The sequence below is a fragment of the Acinonyx jubatus genome, chromosome C1 (genome assembly GCF_027475565.1).
Source record: "Acinonyx jubatus isolate Ajub_Pintada_27869175 chromosome C1, VMU_Ajub_asm_v1.0, whole genome shotgun sequence".
NCBI lineage: Eukaryota > Metazoa > Chordata > Mammalia > Carnivora > Felidae > Acinonyx > Acinonyx jubatus.
The window spans coordinates 70,744,935-70,764,520 of NC_069381.1; positions in this window are offsets into that span (position 1 = coordinate 70,744,935).

Consider the following 19,586-nt stretch of genomic DNA (forward strand, 5'->3'; position numbering starts at 1 on the left):
TGAAAAGTTGATAATATTTGCCACCTCCCTCTATCACAAAGCTAATGATGAGAGCAAATGTAAAGTTCTTCCAACTTGTATAAGAACCCCTAAATACCATCTTCCAAAAGACTGTCTTTTTTTAAAAAAGAAGGGTAAGTCATTGTTTAACATTGGATAATTAACTATTTTCCACCACAATGAAGCCAATTCTATTAAAATATATCTCTTAAGAAGAGGGTATCTTGCTTTGCATATTAAATGCCAAATGTTTTAAAAATAACTTGTAGGGGTGCCTGGGTGGCTCAGTCAGTTAAGTGTCCTACTTTGGCTCAGGTCATGATCTTGAGGTTTATGAGTTTGAGCCCTGTGTCAGGCTCTGGGCTGACAGCTCAGAGCCTGGAGCCTGCTTGGGATTCTGTGTCCCCACCTCTCTCTGCACCTCCCCCACTCACATTCTGTCTGTCTGTCTCTCTCTCATAAATAAATAAACATTTAAAAAATAATAAAATAAAATAACTTGTAAATATAACATCTGTTTTGCTTTATAGAATATTAACATTAACATAATCAATAAAATGCACATCCAGGAAGATAATGTTTTAATAGTTTATATCATGCTCGGTAATTAGCTGAGACTTGACATGACAGAACAGAATGACCCAGTTGTTACCCTCCACTTCAAAGGAAAAATGCTATTCTGATAAGGGCTTTTGTTATTAGAAAGTGCTAACCGCTGGAAATATTAAAAATATTTATAATATTTGTTGAATGAAAGTCCTAACTTCCCTTCTAATTACTCTCCTCCTGAATAACCTACCAATGGCTTTCATAATAATAATTTCCATATTCATAGCACTTCTCATTTTTTTACCCAATCTGTCTCCATTTTAGCAATAAAAGAGCAAATCTTAGCTAGGAATTTACTTTCCAACCATGAATGTCCACGATCATTCCAATTTTAGAGAGTTTTTCTCATAAATTAAAAACAAACTCTCTGAACCCTAAAAATTAAAATATGTTTTTTAATGGAAGCGTTAAGATCATATCATGGTGGGTAGAGATGGTAAAAATCATCTCACATGAGTAAAAACACGATCCCCAAGAACTGAATACTTAAGCTCAGCCTAAAGGACACCCATCAAGGGCACAGTGTTGGTTTGCCATTTTAAGGCTGCCCTTGAGAGCTGGGGTCATAGGAAGGGACTTGTTCCCATTGGCTGCTAGAAACAAAATTTGAATCATTATACTATTTCTTAAGAGGGTTTTATAGAAATACCAGGCATAGCTTCAAGTATAGCAATTTATGCAAGCTCTTCTCTAAATAGATGTCTTGGGATTGTTGCTAAGCCAGGTAATAAGGGGCATTACCACTCTTGCTAAGGCATATTTGTGTGATAGATTAGACCCTGTTTAGGCACCTATTTACAGGTCAAAGCCTGCAGGCCTTGAAAGAAGAAAGCAGGGAGTTCACCCAGTCTGGCTTTCCGCTCCCAGGCAGCTGTGCGATCCCACTGAACCTGTTCGGCAGCTCCCTGAGCCACTGCAGCAGCTTGCAGATAAGACCCTCTTGGAAAGCCTGCTAGCCCTCGTCAATAAGGAAACTGCAGAGAGCAGCTAGAATGTTCCAAAACATCAAAACAGACTCTCTGATTTGAGAAAGCGTTGATACCCCGTCATTATAGAGAGCCCTTGAATAAGATTTTTGTTAAGGAGAGATAGATGACAATTCTTTCCTTCTTTAAGGCATATCAGATCTCAAACTTATCTTGATTATTGTTTATCTGTCGCATCACTGAATCTTATGAGTCACAATAGCCATAGAGAAAAGACTAACATTGGATTTCCGCAGCTCTTTCAGCAATGGGTTGGAAAGTGCTATAAAAACATGGTTTAAGTTTCACAACTTCCCTATTGGATAGGTATTGCAGATTTTTTTTTTTTAACTTTAGTATAAGTTTTCTTGCCTCTAGAAAGGCAGATTGGGTCTCGGTCAGGGAGCAAGGGAGTGCCCTACACCCCAGCCATAGTAAAGTGAGGCTTCTGGCCAGACTAGGAATGGAGCTGTCTAGCTCTGACCTGACTAGGGTTCCATACTAATAACGTTCCTCTCGAGGAATAGAGAGTGCTCCAGAAATTCTGCTTGGTCTATACCTTTTGGTTTTCAAAACTGTGGTCAGGGCGCCTGGGTGGCTCAGTTGGCTGTGCGTCCAGTTCTTGATTTCGGCTCAGGTCACAATCTCATGGTTAGTGAGTTCAAGTCCCACACTGGGCTCTGTACTGACAGCTAGGAGCCTGCTTGGGATTCCCTCTCTTCCTTCTCTCTGCCCCTTCTCTGCTCAATTGAACGTGCATGTGTGTGTGTTCTCTCTCTCTCTCTCTCTCTTAAAATAAATATTTAAAAAAAAGTGGTCAGTGAAGAGAGAATACATTTGTTAAAACCAGATACCAATAAGCCTCTCCTTGTGAAAGAAAAGTTGCTAGAACATAAGACTCAAGAAAACCACGAAGACGTTTCAAAGAAAGAAAAGACTGAGTGGGTAGACAATGGTAAGCGGGCTGGAATGTAGAAGCCCTAGGGAGCCAGAAAGGAGAAAAATGTGGTATATGTGTCTAGTTTAGCTATTTGAAACAGTGCCCTACCTCACTGTGTCTAATCACTCATGGGTTTGTTCTGACAGCACTTTCACTGCTAACTGTCCTTTCCCTATTATACCTCTTCTTTTGTGTACGAGGTAGTGTTCCTTCCAGGGTTGTGATTTAACTTTTGTGAGCAGCTTTTTACTTGTTGAAAAGAAGTTACACATACACAAGAATGGACTCACAAGACGATAACTGAAAATGCCGTAAATGCTTTGTGTTGAGGTCACAACAAAGTGGTCTAACAGTAAATTTGTTGTAGTCATTTGATTACCACAGAGTACCATACTCAAATTTAAAGAAGCAGGGTGGGGAAATAAAACCACTAAATTAGCTGGTCTCCAAATACGAGGTCAACATCAGGATATAAGGATGTGGGCCATTGAAGAAAGAAAAATAAAAGATTTTATTAAAAGTATGCAAAGAAAATATATCTTTTAACAAATACTGTTCTTTTGAATTACAGTGAAAAGTTTCTCTCTCAATAAGAAAATCTCCGTTTAAGTGAACTGAGGTTTTTGCTATATTTTATTGTCTCAGGTAGAAAACTGGAAAAAAATCTTTAAAAGATACTTAAATATTCTTGTTGTTTTAAATCAAATTTCAATAAGTTATGAGTTATTCAATATTACCTAAGTCTATGGCAGCATTTCAAGTTCCTCCCTAAATTAATATCTACTTACCCAAAGTTTGTTAAGGATCTTCATTCGTTTATTTTTCCTACAATGAACATAGTTTCATGTTTTTCTGTTTATATAAATAATACATTTTGAAAATTCTAAAAACACTGTATGAACAGGGTGCCTGGGTGGCTCAGTCAGTTAAGCCTTTGGCTCTTGATTTCCACTCAGGTCATGATCTCACAGTTCACAGGATGGAGCCCCACATAGGGCTCTGCATTGGCAGTGCAGATCCTGCTGGGATTCTCTGTCTCCCTCTCTCACCCCCCTCCCCGACTCGCACATGCTCTCTCTCTCTCTCTCTCTCTCTCTCTCAAAATAAAGAAATAAACTTAAATATATATATGTATATATGACCATATAAGGAAGAAAATAAAAATGATCTGAAATCTCATTACCTGCCTGAGATAACCACTGTTAACATTTTGGTGCCCATCCTTTTTTGCATCTCATATATCTATATACCAACTTATGTCAATGGGATATTATATGTGTTATCTTTATTGTGGCACTTAAAAGTTTTTTTCCAATGACAAGCAAGGATGCATCCTTGTACATGTTTCCTTTTTTTTTTCTTTTTTTAAAAAGGTTTTAACATTTATTTATTTATTTTTGAGAGACAGAGAAAAACAGCAAAAGCAGAGAGAGGGAGACACAGAATTCGAAGCAGGCTCCAGGCTCTGAGCTGTCAGCACAGAGCCCAACCCAGGGATTGAACCCAGGAACTGTGAGATCATGACCTGAGCTGAAGTCGGATGCTCAACCAACTGACCCACCCAGATGCCCCTTTATCTAACCTTTCATACTGGTGCTCTTATTTAAATGGGAAAATTCCTCTTGTGAGTAAGATTGCTAGGAAAAGAGTGTGTGTGTGTGTGTGTGTATATATATATATATACACACATATATATATATATATACACATATATATATATATATAAAGCATATATATATAAAGTATATATATATAAGATATATATATGATATATAAATATATATATTATATAAAATTGTATATATAAAATTATATTTATACATATATATATAAAATTGTGATTTGCTCTCCAAAATACTGTAGTAATTCACAATTTCACTAGCAATGTATAAGAGTGCCCCTTTCCACATATTTCTGAAAACAGTAACTGTCATCTTTCTTTTTTCATTTTTGCCCAATCTGAAGTCTATAAAGAGATATCTTATTGTTACTTTAATTTGCCATTCCCTGACTCCTCATGAGGCAGGCACCTTGGCATCTTTTTCTGTATTTAGTGGCGAACACAAATCTTGGACTTGCTCTTACATGAACTGCCTGTTTACATTCTTTGTCCGTTTTCTGTTCGGCTACTCTTTTTTTATTTTATTTTTTTTAACTTTTTATGTAGTAAAACAAGTAGCCCTTCATTTTCACACGTTGAGGAAATAGTTTGCCTAATCTATCATTGTCTGTCGAATTTGTGGTATTTTTTCCACTCTATTTTTTAAATATTTTTATATGTTTTTTAATTAAATTTTTTTTCACACTATGGTTCTTTTTTTTTTTAATTTGAGTAGTTACATATCTTTATTTTATAGCATCTGTGTTTCCTGCTAAAAGTCTTCCCAACATGTAGAGATACATTTCCATTATTACAGTTTTTTACAGTCAAGTCTCAAATCCATCTGAAATTTAGGTCTGTAGAGTATAAGGTAATAGTCTCCCTTTATTTTACCAAACATATAGCCAGGTGTCTGTTAGCAATATATGTGACATAAATCATCTTTAACCACTGAGTCAAAGCACCACATTTTGCCGTACACCAAATTTCTGTGTCCTGAGACTAGGGATATATTTAAAACATAAACAGCAAAAACAGGATGGACACGGATGGACCGGAACAGAGACTGTCTGCAGGGACAACATACAAACCAAGTGGGTAGCCATCCTGCCCTGAATCTATTTCTGGGTTCTCTAGTCTGTGTCAATGACTTAGCCTATTCTTACGGCAGGGTAATATGGTGTAATTTCTTTCTTTTCCTGTTTTTTAAAGTTTATTTATTTATCCCGAGAGAGACAGATAAGTGCAAGTGGGGGAGGGGCAGAGAGAGAGGGACCCAGAGAATTCCAGCCAGGCTCCCTACTGGCCAGCACAGAGCCCTACATGGGGCTCAAACTCACAAAACTGTGAGATCATGACCTGAGCTGAAACCACGAGTTGGATGCTTCACCGACTGAGGCACCCAGGCACCCCATGGCATAATTTCTAATTTCAGAAATCATTACAATTATTAGAAATAATCATCAGGGAGCACCTGGGTGGCTCAGTTGATTAAGCATTGGACTTTGGCTCAGGTCATGATCTCACGGTTTGTGAGCTTGAGCTCAAGCCCCACTTTGGGTAAGCCCTGCTTCTCTCTCTCTCCCTCTTTGCCCCTCCTGGGATTCTCTCTCTCTCCCTCCCTCTCTCTCTACCCCTCCCTCACTTGTGCCCTCTCTCTCAGAAAGAAAGAAAGAAAGAAAGAAAGAGAGAAAGAGAGAAAGAAAGAGAGAAAGAGAGAGAAAAAGAAAGAAAGAATCATCAATAGCCAATACTTAGACACTATGTGTCATATACATTCTAAGAGCTTTATATATATTAATTCATTTAATCCTTATAACAACTGTATAAGTGAGGTGTATTAAACCACTTTATAAACGAGGAAACTGGGGGCCAGAGAAATTAAGTGACTTGCTCAAAACAAGAAGTGAAGTCAAGATTTGTATCTAGGCGGTCTGAATTGAGAGTAAGAATTAGGGTATACTTTAAAAAAAAAAAAAAAGGTTTGTTTGTTTATTTTGAGGAGAGTGTGTGAAAGAGCACATGGGGGAAGGGCAGAGAGAGAGGGAAAGAGAGAATCCCAAGCAGGCTCGGTGCTCTCAGTGCAGAACCCAAGGCAGATCTCACAAACTGTGAGATCATGACCTGAGTGGAAATCAAGAGTCTGAGGCTTAACTGACTGAGCCACCCAGGTGCCCCAGGGTTAGGGTATTCTTACCACTAGGCAATTCATATACATTAAAAAAAATTATCTCAATACGCTCAGTAAGAAATAATAATAGCTTTTCTCTCTAGTACTAGGGGCTCTAAACATAGATCTTCTATATTAATCACTCCTGGAAACTTTCTATCGCCATACTTCCATTAATGAAGTAACATTTTCCATGTTTTAAATCGCTTTAGGTATTTTAATCACGGAAATTTCCAGCAGGGGCCATCATAGTTGGCAAATGTGGGCCCTTTGACCTTTCAGTGCAAAAGCTTAAGTATTCTGAATATTATGGCAACTTGGTCATTACTTATTATATTAGGGGGAATATAGGTAATGTGATAGCATATTCAGTGTCAGCACAACAAATTCATTTCTTATTCCACATGTCCAATGTGTGTTAGTCAGAGGTTGAGGGTGAGACCTGCTCCATACAGTCATTCAAGGGCCCAGGTTGACGAGGGCTCCATCATTGTATGACGCTATTGGATCAACCAGTGGCTTTAGGGAAAGAGATGAGGGAGAATTCCCATATGCTCTGAAATCCCTTGCACCAGATGTTATTTATATCCATCACTTTGACTCACTGCCCCTTGACGAGAACTAGTCACGATGTCTTGCCCAACTGCCAAAAAGGCTGGGCAGTAGTCTCCCATACTCCCAGGACACAGGAGAGAACCACACACAGGCAAAGAGTAGATACCACTACCACATCCATTCACCTCACTCTTCATAGTGATTTCAATCTGTTGCAATGTTTTTTGTCCATTAGTTCTTTAAAATGATGACAGAAAGCAGGTAACCAGAATTTGGATAAGATTGGCCCATGCAAAATTGCTACAGTTGGGGTGTACGTTCTTAACAAAGGTCGTGATAACAACAACGTTAACAACAATGATAAAAACAACTACAATTTGAGTGTTTATTATTAGTCAGGAACTTCTCCTGGATTATCTCAGGTAGTGAAACAGTTCCTAAGTTTATCTGAATTTTATAGATAAGGAAGTGAGACTCAAACAGCCTCAGCAATTTGCCCAAGGTCACAGGTGGTAAGGAGCAAGGCCGGGAACTGGATTTATGAGGCTGAACTCAAAGTTCAGGTCTTATCCATTAGGCTCTAGAGTAGCAAATGCATCTCAGCTGTGCATGATGATATGCTCTATAAACACAGCTATGGTTCAAAGCCTCTCTAACCCTGTAAGGTGGCAAAATTAGCCTTTGATTCACATAAATTAGCACTGGGAAGCTTCTTGGAGATTATCTAATGCAACCCTTTCAATTCCCTTGAGGAGAAACTGTGTCCATTTGAATAAAGTTAATCGTACAATGGTTTATAAAAGAAGTTTCTTTTTCTCTCATGTAACAGTTTTAGTATGAACGGTCCAGGTCTCCAGGGAAGTTTGCTCCTCCTGGTCACCCATTGATTCAGGTCCCCTTCCAGGGAACTGCAGTACCCCCTCCTATGACTTGTCTTCAAAGCAAGGCCACCGCATGCAAGTTGCCACAGCAACTGGGAGGAAGTGACCACGCACGAGGGACATGTAGCTCAGGTTTCCACAACATTAATTAAAACTGAAGGCGGAAGGCAAAAGAAGACCCAAAGGACAGGAATACGTGGAGGAAAAAAAGAGAAAATGACTTTTTTTGTTTTTTTCTGTGGTAGGAGGAAAGACTATGGGTTCAAACTAAGGAATTTTATCAACCACAGGTTCAAAAATTATACAGGAGAGGCCAGAACAGCTTCCTGCCTTTTCCCTCTTTTTCCTTTCTCTCCATGTTCTTTCGTTACAAATGTACTTATAAGGAGAGAAAAGCCTGCAAAGTGTCAGCAAGCCAGCACCTCGCTGGTCAATAGAGAAGGCTGAAGAGCAGGACATACTTCTTTCCTGAAATAGTGAACTGGGGATGCCAGACCGAGGTATTCTTTTTTTTTTTTTTTTTAATTTTTTTTTAATGTTGATTTATTTTTGAGAGAGAGAGAGCGTGAGCGGGGGAAGAGCAGAGAGAGGGAGACACAGAATCTGAAGCAGGCTTCCAGCTCCAAGCTGTCAGCACAGAGCCCGATGTGGGGCTCGAACTTAGGAGCCGTGAGGTCACGACTTCAGCGCCCCAGACCGAGGTATTCTTTAATGGCGCTTTCAAGTTAGCCACTCGTTTATCAAAAGTATCTTTTGCCTGTTTTGTATTTTAAATTAAATTAGAAATTTTTCAAGTGGCCCATGCAGTCGCATCATTTGAACATCAAAATGACAGAAAAAGGTTTACCCCAAGAAGTCTTTGACCTCTGTCCCCATGCTTGTTGTGAAAAGGCACTGGATGATTAAAGAGATAATTTTATTCCGGCTATTATAATAGGGAGAGTGTTCGTTAATGAGGGATGTCTTAAAGAGAAGGAAGGAGCAGGTCAACAAGGGAGTCATCCACAGGAGTCTTATGGGAGGAAGGATGAAGTAGGTCTTATTTCAGACAGGAGGAGGGTCCTTTGCTATTTCCTGGGACGCAAAAGGGTTGGGGGATTTCTTAGCTTTCACGGTTTTCTGGAGTACAGGGCTTAGGTAAAGTTCAACATTGTCGCTAGTTGTCACGCCAAACTTTCCCTGTCCTCTACAGGGCACTACTTATTTTGGTTTCTTCTGTGTCGTTACAGTATTACCTCATACAAACACGAGCACACGTGATTCTATATATTTCTAAAGGACTTTTTAAAGAGTAGGTTTAAGTTCATAGCAAAATTAAGGAAAGGTACAGATTTTTCCCGTATACCCCCTGCCCCACCTATACCCATAACCCTCCACTTTATCGACGTCCCCCACCAGAGTAGTACATCTATTACAAGTGATGAAGCTACATCGACACGACATAATCACCCAGAGTCCATAGTTCACATTCCAGGTCACTCTTGGTGTTGTACATTATGGGTCTGGGCAAATGTGTCATGACATGTATCCAACATCATAAGATATCGAGTATTTTCACTGCCCTACAATTTCCCTGTGTTCCACTTATTCATCCCTCCCACTCACTCCAACTTCTGGCAACCACTGATCTTTTTACTGTCTCCATAGTTTTGCCTTTGCCAGAATGTCATACAGTTGGAATCATACAGTATATAGCCTTTCAGATTGACTTGCCTCATGCACTTAAGTTTTTCCCATGTCTTCATGGATTGATAGCTCATTTATTTTATTTTTAGTGCTGAATAACATTCCATTGTTTGATGAAGATATTTTCTTATCATCCCCTTTCTTACCCAAAAAATAAACAGTAGCATTATATATATGTGTATATATATATATATCTTTGTAATACATTTTATACATGTTTATATACCTCCATTTTTATATATTGTATATAAAATAAATTTACATCCTGCATTTTATAGTATATGCTGGATCTCTTTCCATATCCATCCAGAGAAGTTATTTTTTCCTTATTTTTGCTACTGAATACTATTCCATTGTGTAGATAAACCATAGTTATTTAACCAGTCCCTCATGCCATTTCAATTCATTCCCACATTTTGCTATTATAAGCAATGTTTCAATAAATAACCTTGTACATCTATCATAATGTACATATATAGGCATAACTAAAGGATAAATTCCCAGAAGTGAGATTTCTGGGTCAACAGGTAAATATTTTTGTTATTTCTGTAGCTTTTGCCAAATTGCTCACCATAGGGTTTAGATCACTTTGCCCTCCTACTTGCATTGTATGAGAATGCTGTGTCCTCACATCCTTACCGGAGTGTATTGTCAAGTGTAACTTTTCTAACCTACTTAGTGAAAAATAGTATCCCTTAGTAGTATTAACTTGCATTTCTTTTAAAAATATCTTTGAACCTACAGCTATTTTGAAAAATAATTTAGCAAATAGTCTCTACTGAAGATACTCCTTGAATAATCAATGACCAATTCCCCCCTCCGCCCACTGTAAACCCAAATGAGTATTGTCATTCCACCTGGCAGAGAGCAGCATGTCTCCAAGTTCATTCCATAAAGTTTTACCAGCTGCTCTTCAAAATAATTCTGGTTCTATTCAAAATAGTTCTGGTAAGTTTGAGACTCTGGGGTAGAGAAGACAGAGGCTTCTTAACTGAATGACACCTAAGAACCTTTGTAACACTCATGCTCATTGTGGATACCTAGAAGGGAAGAATCCTAGACTTTGTGGAAACCTTTTCTCAGAGCATCTGCAAGCAGTTTTCTTGGAACAAACTTCTGGAAACATTGATGGGGAAGGTTTAGGAGACTGAGATGGATTTATACCTAGTCCATGGCCAACACTGAGAAATGGTTTTATTTATTTAAGAAAAAATAAAAATCCCTGTTTTTTTCTTCTTTCCCTCAAAATTGAGGAAGTGGGACAGGATCTCAGTTAATTGAAGATTATCAATCATTGGATTCACTGAAGTACAGGAATCAGAATTGGGCTTGGTTCACTTTCTCAGAACCAGCCCAGGGAAATAAAGACCTTGGTGAACTGTTCTTTCCTGGTCCTCTTTCCAGGACCAGGTTACTTTGCTCAATCCCCCATCAAAAATAGGCAGGAAGGGGCACCTGGGTGGCTCAGTCGGTTGAACATCTGACTTTGGCTCAGGTTATGATCTCACAGTGCGTGTGAGTTCGAGCCCTGCATCAGGCTCTCTGCTGGCAGGGCAGAGCCTGCTTGGGATTCTCTGTCTCTGTACCTACTCGCTCGCTCTCTTTCTCTCAAAAATAGATAAACATTTTTTTAAAAAGGTATTAAAAAATAGGCAGGAAAAGACCTGATAACGCACTGCTCTAAGATGCTAAGTGTTGGTTCATGTATGCAATTAGTTATTAAACAACTCCTAACTGTATTGCTTTGGGCTAGGTCCGCGAGTTTGTTCCACGAGAGCTGTAAGGGCCTGCGCACTCTCCAGCAGCTCCGAATCCAGTGAGGAAGAAAAGATGTGCCCAGCAGTGAGGTAACAATATAAGTGTGATTAAGTGACAAGATGAGAGTGAGGATAATGCTACTTCTCCCAGGGAGCTCCTCTCTTGGGAGTCTGCTTTGTTTGTAAGCCTCTGGTAAAGCTTTACTGGGAGCTCTGGTTGTGGAATTTCCCCAATTCCACAAACCATGATAAGAAGGCATTTTTTTTCTTTCCTTTCTTTGAGAGGAGGTGCTTCCTGGCACTCGCCCTCCTAGGTTGGCTGGCTTTGGATGTCTCCCGCAGCCAGGCAAGCCAGCTGCCTGGCGGAATCTGAGAGGCACGGCCTGCCTGAGTGCGGAGGGGATTTCTCCAGTAGCCTTTGGCTCCACCTAAGGTCCTTCTCTGTTAGTTGCAATTACATGGTCAATAAGGTAGAATGGGGTGGGGGAAAAGCCCAGTCTGCTTAATTATTCCCCCCGCCCCCCACCCGCAGTCCTTTTTCCACCTCTAAATCTGTTTTTAGTTCAGAGTGGCCACAAATTCCTTTTGCTGAAGGCAAAATAACCAGGTTCTCAATTTGAGCCCTGGTGAGTAGCTTTTTGGAATCTGAGTAGCTTTTGGGAGCAGTCTAAAAAGAAACGTGGTATTTCAGAGCAGCTAAAAAGAGGACATATTAGTAATGCCAAATTGCTGTTATAAAGAGCTGGTTTCTGGCAAGAGACTTAACGTGTAGGAGTTCAGGGAGATGTACAAAAACTTTTAAAATATTTGTTGAAATGTGGTCTCAAGAGGTTAAGAGCATTAAGTCAAGGAAACTAGATCTTTACATATGACTCAAATTCTTACAAAAGTAGTTCTATAATCAAATTCTACAACCAAATACTTAATTATAAGATATTCATCTTAGCGTTATTTATAGTGGTGAAAAATACAGAAATAATTTTAATGTCCATTAGAGAAATGAAAATAAAAATAGGTTTTTGAAGAATTTTTAAGGGAATTGATAATGCTTAATGTGAAGTAAAATATGGAATATCTATGTTGTTTAGAATATGTGCATATATGCATAGAAAAAAAAACTCTCTAAGAAAATATTCTGTATCAAAATGTTACCAGTGAATGTCTCTGCTAAAAGTGATTGCTATTTTCTTATTTCATTTTATTTTTTTCCCAGAACTTCCACAATGAGCATGTATCATTTTCATAATCAGAAATGTTCTTTTTGAATGAAGACAGGCATCGGGGTGGCTCAGTCAGTCAAGCATCTGACTTCAGCTCAGGTCATGATTTCATGGTTGGTGAGTTTGAGCCCCACATCAGGCTCTGTACTGACAGCTCAGAGTCTGGAGCCTGCTTCGGATTCTGTGTCTCCCCCTCTCTCTCTCTGCTCCTCCCCCACTCATGCTCTCTCTCTCTCTCTCTCTCAAAAATAAACATTAAAAATTTTTAATAATACTAATAAATTTAAAAAATAAATGTTTTTGAATGAACATTACTATTAAAACAATTTATATATCAATGTTATGAGAATTAATTGGAACAATGTGTCTTGAATATACTCAATTGTTATTGTATTTTTGGTGTAACCATTGATCCTGTCCTTGAAAAAAGACAAAATATATTTGCAGTGAAGAAAACATGTAAGTTTTTGTTTTCTGTGCTTCTGTGACGTAAGGATTTTTTTTCTTACCTTTGGCACTTGAGGCCGTTGAAAACCTGTTCCCCATCACTTTTTATCACATTTTCACAAATCTCTGTTGGAAAAATTAGTTGAAATCGTGGTAATACTAGGAAAACCGAATCCTTTTTTCAACGAACTCTCTTGGGCTTTAAAAAAAAAAAGAAAGAAAAGAAAATTCAACACTAGGCTATGTGATCTAAAAAAAAAAAACCTCCAGGGCAAAAAGATTACATTAAGAACTCCAGTTTAGGGGTGCCTGGGTGGCTCAGTCGGTTGTGCATCCGACTTTGGCTCAGGTCATGATCTCGTGGTTTGTGAGTTCGAGCCCTGCATCGGGGTCTGTGCTGATAGGTGGGAGCCTGGAGCCTGCTTCAGATTCTGTGTCTCCTTCTCTCTCTGCCCCTCCCCCACTTGTGCTCTGTCTGTCTCTCAAAAATGAATAAACGTAAAAAAAAAAATAAAATAAAAAAGAACTCCAGTTTAGCTACCCAGTAAGACTGACATAGGATAGCCTTGCTACCGTTACAGGGGAAACAAATGTAGAAAAAGAATAGAAAAACCTGGGTAATTTATAATTAGCCAAAGTGACTGGATGAATTTAAGTTAAAAATATACAGGGCCTTGGTCTAATTATCTATAAAAAGCAGCTTACTGTTTAAGGCTTTAAGTCAACAGCTCCAAGTTGGCACCAGTGGTTACTACCTGGCAATCCTTTTTCCTTTAAAAAACATCAAAACCTTTTTTACACAGTTGAAGCAGCCAGGCGGGGAGAGACCCTCTTTCACAAGTAGTCGTGAATTCCAAGTGCTTCAGTTCTGAATTAAGTCACTTACCTCCAGACAGGCTGGAACCCCAAAGTAAGCTCTTCTCCTGGGTGGCAGTTTGATGTTGAGAAAAAATAGCTTGAAAACTCAGAAGCACTCTACTAATGTAAAGCCTTGTTATCTTTCTTCGCCAACTATGGAGCAATCTAGAGAAATTAACCCTCTCATTTGTTAACCTCAATAACAGGCTTTAACAGATCGGTAGCCATGGATGGCTCAGATAATTGTTCTAATTAGTTTGGTATGGAGGGAGGCAGGGACAGGCAGGATTTGGAGCTCAAGTAATTAAGCCTAAATTAAAAGAAAAAAAAATGAAGAGTTTATGCCTTACATTTTGGACATGTGGATTCCAGATGTTATGCAAGAAATTTTACTACTAAGTAGGCCACTTTTTGCAGTTGAGGAGAGGGTTGGAGGGGAAGGCTTGAGGCAGAACTTGGTAAAAAGAGGAAAGGAAGGTTCTGTTGACTGTTAAATCCTGTGTGTGTGTGTGTGTGTGTGTGTGTGTCCAAACTGAAAACCAGCAAAAACTAGCAAAAGGGTCTTAAGTTCCTCCTGGCATGTGAGCCTCAGAGGAGTTAATTCCAAGTTGGCTCTTGCTTGTAACTCTGCTTGCAGGCAAATCACCTCCTTCTCGGGAAGTGACTTTTGTGACTCCATTGCAGTTTCTAAATTTAAAATGTTAATGCAGGTTCCCCAGTGTGCACTAGAGAAGGTTGCTAGAATTTTGGTCCCACTAGAAAGAGAGACAGGTACTTATGCCAGGAATGGAGCTGCACTTTTACTTCAATAATATGCACCAAACACTCTGTTCTTTTCTTTTTCAGAAAATGGTAAACACAGGGAAAGGAACAGGAGTTCCAGACCCTGGGAACCAAAATATTACAGACACACAGGAAATGACTTTTCAAATCCAGCCTGTAAACCTGTCATTTTGTGGGCTCATCTGTGAACCTAGAAATGAGAGACAAAGATCACAGAGAAGGCAATCCTATATTCTGGCAAGGCTGTACTGGAGGGCCTCTGGAGGCCTTCCCACACCCTGGTGCGATGATTCTAAACTCAAGCTATCATTTCAAAGGGTAGAAAAAATACTTGAGGCAAAATTTATGACTTACAGCTATTTCACTTTGCTCAAAAAACTGTAGACTTTGAAAAAGAGCTGAAAAGCTAAAAAATATTTTTGGAGGGAGAGAGGTGTATCCTCAGCCCTATTACTTTAAGGTTTTCAATTAAAATACTCCAAATATGTGATAAATAAGCTACTAAGTCATTGAAATAGGCATCAATCTTCCTAAAACATGTATTTATTGACTTTCCATAGCATTAAACAAATGCTGTGCCTCTGGTTAGTGAACTGGTTTGGGATTCATTAATTCTCCAAATATTTGTATTCTGAGTGCCTTCTAGGGGTAAGACATCCTTTGAATGAAACACATACAAATTAATAAGTCAATCTATGGGTTCATTCAGGTTCTCCTTCCTCCCCTCCAGTGCAGCAGCAGGAGTGCACTGGGTCTGGAGCCAGACTGCCCACTGTCCCAGCTCTACCACCTGGAGCAAATCACTTAACCTCTCTGTACCTCAGTTTTCTCCCCCCAGGTATGTAGGGCTAGGACTAGCACCTACCTCATCAAATTAAATGAGTTAATACATGTAAAGCACCAAGAACAATGCCTGGCACATAGTAATGTAATCAAATCCAAGTTCATCCGCCCAATTCACAGGAAAGACAATCATTGAGTATGTAGCAAGGAGGGGGTTTGAGAGGCAGCCAAACAAGGAGACTGGAGGGCAAGCCTCAAATCCACCTCTTGGAGTGTCAGAAAGACTTAAAAGCCTATGAAAAAAGTCTGAGTAAAAAGTTGCAGCTGCACTTATTAGTCTGCAGCTGTGAGTAGTCCCATTAACCCTTTGGTTACTGGTTTCATTAAGTACTCAGCTAATGTCAGCTATTTAGTACTGAGCACAGAAAACAGCAATGGACAGGTGCAGAAGCAGACATAAAGAGCAAGGTGCACAGAAGGAATATGTACCTGGATTCTTATCTCCGAGAATAAGAGGGAGTTCGCTAAGTAGAATGAGAAAGGCCAGGCTAAACAAATGGTACAATTGAACACAGAACTATGAAACTAGCATACCTGGGAAATTATAAATGACTCATTAGAGGGGGATTATTAAGTATGTGAGAACGAGGGGAGAAAACCCTTAGAATTTAGTAACCTGTGGGGCAGAGGGCAGATTTTTGGGTTGATGGTAACTCTATTAGCCAGAAACAAAATATAGGAGGTGGTATGGGTTTTGACACCATGTGTTTGGTTTTGGACATACATAATGTGAGTGGCCCTTGAGACTCAAGCAGAGATGTATAATTGGATACACAAATCTAGGGTTTTACAAGAACATTCTGACAAACCATACAGCGTACGGAACCATCATAGTGTTACTGTGGTAGTCGTGAACTTGGCTGAAATTGTCAAGAACCAGTGTAGACAACGAGAAGGCAACAACATAGGCTACACTGGCATTCGAGGGCAACCAGAAGTGAAGGAGCCAGAGAGAAGAAATAAAGAGGAGAACCAGGATAACATGGGACCTTATAAGAAACCAAGGGAGTAGAGTTTCACATCAATTAGGATATTTTGGATGGAAAATGACAAAACTGAACTCAAACTGGTTTAAGTTGTTAAGATTTATTGGCCTATATAACTGGAAACACAGCCTCTGGAGGATCACCCCTAAACCAGAGGGGGAAAATTCAGTTCACCATCACCAATTAGGAGTTATATTGAGTGCCTTCTAGGTACCAGGCATTGTTCTAGTCAATGACAGAACAGGCAGAGTCCCTCTTCTGTGGACTATACATACAAATGCTTCTTGGTATCTTTTTCTTTTTTTTTTCCATTACAATGCAATGCCATGTTTCATATTGGGAAGACTGTGTAAAGAAAAAAGAGAAAGCTTTAGAATTTAATGAAAAGTCCAAAACACTTGCTGGGAATTTACCACTTTTTTTTTTCTAAGAATGCCTGGAACTTCTGTACTAAGTGATAATGGAGTAGTAAAATAGAGCAGTTCAATATGGACACAAAAACACGAACATCCAAAATACCACCAATGACATATTTTAAAGTCCAGCTATGGTTTTAATTAGTCAAAAATTTGACTTATTCAAAGTTGCTGAGTTTATTCAGATACCTGTAAAAATAACTATGTTTTTAAAATATCTCTAGTAGGGCTTTGTGTCTGGTGTGGCAACATGTTTTATATGTAGGTCATGTTCAAACCTGCATTAGTCCATTTATATTTTAATTAAATATATGCAGTGTTGGCAATAAAAGAAAATTTCACTCTGCCTTTATATCCAGCTGAGCAGTATTATTCCTCATATCCCGGTCTCTTCTCCCGACGCCTTAGTTCAAGCAGATCCTTACCGCTCTACTGAACCGCTGCAGCTGGTCAGACTCAGTCCCTGCATGTCCTTCTTCCTAATGGCTACCAACGTGACTTTGCTTAAAGATGGACCCTTTGTTCCTAACACAATGCTTTACACCAAGAGGTACTCCATAAACCTTACATGGAATGGGATTGCAGATCCTGAAGCTAACTAAGCATAGTTGTGGGTATATTGCTGTAGCTGGCTGGGTCTGTTTTTTCAATTTCCGTAATTTGGAAATGATAAAACCTACCTCACTAGGTTTTTGGAAAATAAAATGCTATGATTCAACTTTGTGAACTCAAAAGCACTACATAGCATTAACGGTTTAAACTAGGAAGTTGCAAGTTTGCAAATAAGTTCCAGTAATATTTGTATTTTAATGGTTAAAAAGCAGTGTCAATTTTTCTCAGTAATGTTCTTCGATTCCAGTTAGAATGTTTTCCACATAACTCCATAATGCTATTCACACATTGAATTTTAAAATATGACCCACAAATGCTTAGTTCTTCTCAAATTTTATCCTTGCACAAAAGAAAGCCATTTATGCCTGATGTGGCTTCACTTCCTTAAAGATGAGGAAACAATCAGGAATATTAAGTGACTTGATTCTCTAAAAAAAGAAACAACTTGGATAGAAATCCCTTTCCCCTTTTGTTTTTGGCCATATTCTGAAAAGAAACCCAATGAAACACATACTGGCAGATTCAGACTGCTCAAAAATATTTAGCCTCCTTCTTCCTAAATTAGAACTACCTTGACCTGTACTCACATAGGTATACATCTCCCAGCCGGTTATGTAATGATCTCACAAGTGTAGCCACTACCTGTCCTGTCTAAAGTATCAATCCCTCTTCTAATAAAGTGGTATTTATTCCTCCCTGCCACCCCAATTCGGTTATCTTCTAGAAGGGGGGCTCAAAGCACCAGTAGGGACTGATCTAATGAGCTTTTGTTGTCATAAACAAATCAATGAGAGCTGGGAGTTGAACCAATGGGTGATAAAGAGGTTAGATTTCCAGACAGTGGTTTGCTGGTTTTGTTTTGTTTTTGTATGAGGTGTGCCTTCATGCTAGTTTTTAAATCCTGTATTTCGGTAGCTTCTTGAGATATCTGCTCTACTAACACATGTATCCAGACTACAGACTTCTCCAGATCTGGGAATCACAGCCTCAGAATTATAATTCTATTTGTTTAGTTTGGTGTCATACTGGAGTCATGCTTTATCACTTGATGCCATTCCTTAATATGATACCGTAGCCCTCCAAATTATTCACATACAAAGGCTTTAAACTAAAAACTTCTTGCTTTACAAATGACTTCAATTTTGGGAATCATATAGCTATAAACCTAGAGGATAAGCAGCTACACAATTAGTTTTTTTTAAGTCTGAGATCTACTGAAGCCATCATACTGTTATGTTCCTTCCTCATTCCACAAAACACCATGGCTAGCATCGTATTTTTTAATGACTTTTACAAATTTTAGTCTACTTGATCCATGTTCTAACTACACGAATTTTACAGCTTTTCAAATACTGGTTTCCAGTATTGAGAAAAACAACTGGACTGGGGATTTTTTTTTTTTTTTTTTTAACTCAAAGACCAAAGTCTTTTTCTCATACACTGAATGTGCAGGTCCTGTAATTAAGTCTTGTCTCTTAAAGGCATTACGAATCATGAAATGACTGATACAATGTATAACCTCTCCTTTTTATAGTTTAAAATGCTACAAATAAGGGCACTGCATTTTGGACTGTAGAAGTAAAATCAAAGATTATTCATTTCTCGACCACCCCTTGCTTTCTTGTTTATCACTATATGCAAAGCATTAAAATAGGAACCATGTAAAGATGATGCAATAGAAGTAGTGTTGCCAGATAATGCACAAGATACTCAGTTAAATCTGAGTTTCAGATAAAGTTTTAGTGTAAGCTGTCCCAAATATTACACATACAAAAACATGTTGTTACTATAAAATTCAAATTTAACTGGGTATCCTGTATTTTTGTTTGCTACATCTGGCAATTCTTTATACAGAATCCTTATCTTCAGCAAACTATTTAACAGGGAAATTAAGGAAAAACCATCACATAAGACTTACATAACAAGGTGCAGTAATACAATCAGGGAAGAGGAAGATCTCCCTACTTACCACAGAGAGTACCTAGAAGAGAGGACAAGTGCAATTCCTTTAGAAGACAACTAAATTTTGAGTGGTGGGTAGGTGGCTTAATTTGATGATTTTGGAAGTCAAGTATCCTGAGTTAAATCACAAAATCATTGCTCACTCGCTATGGAAACTTGAATAAGTTAATCTCTATTACAAAATGAAGCCACTAATCTCTGCTTTACCAGGCTGTCTGAAGAGCAGAGAAAAAGCACCCACGAAGCACCTGGAACACAAGAGGCACTCCCTAAATGGTAATACCTACTATTAAAAC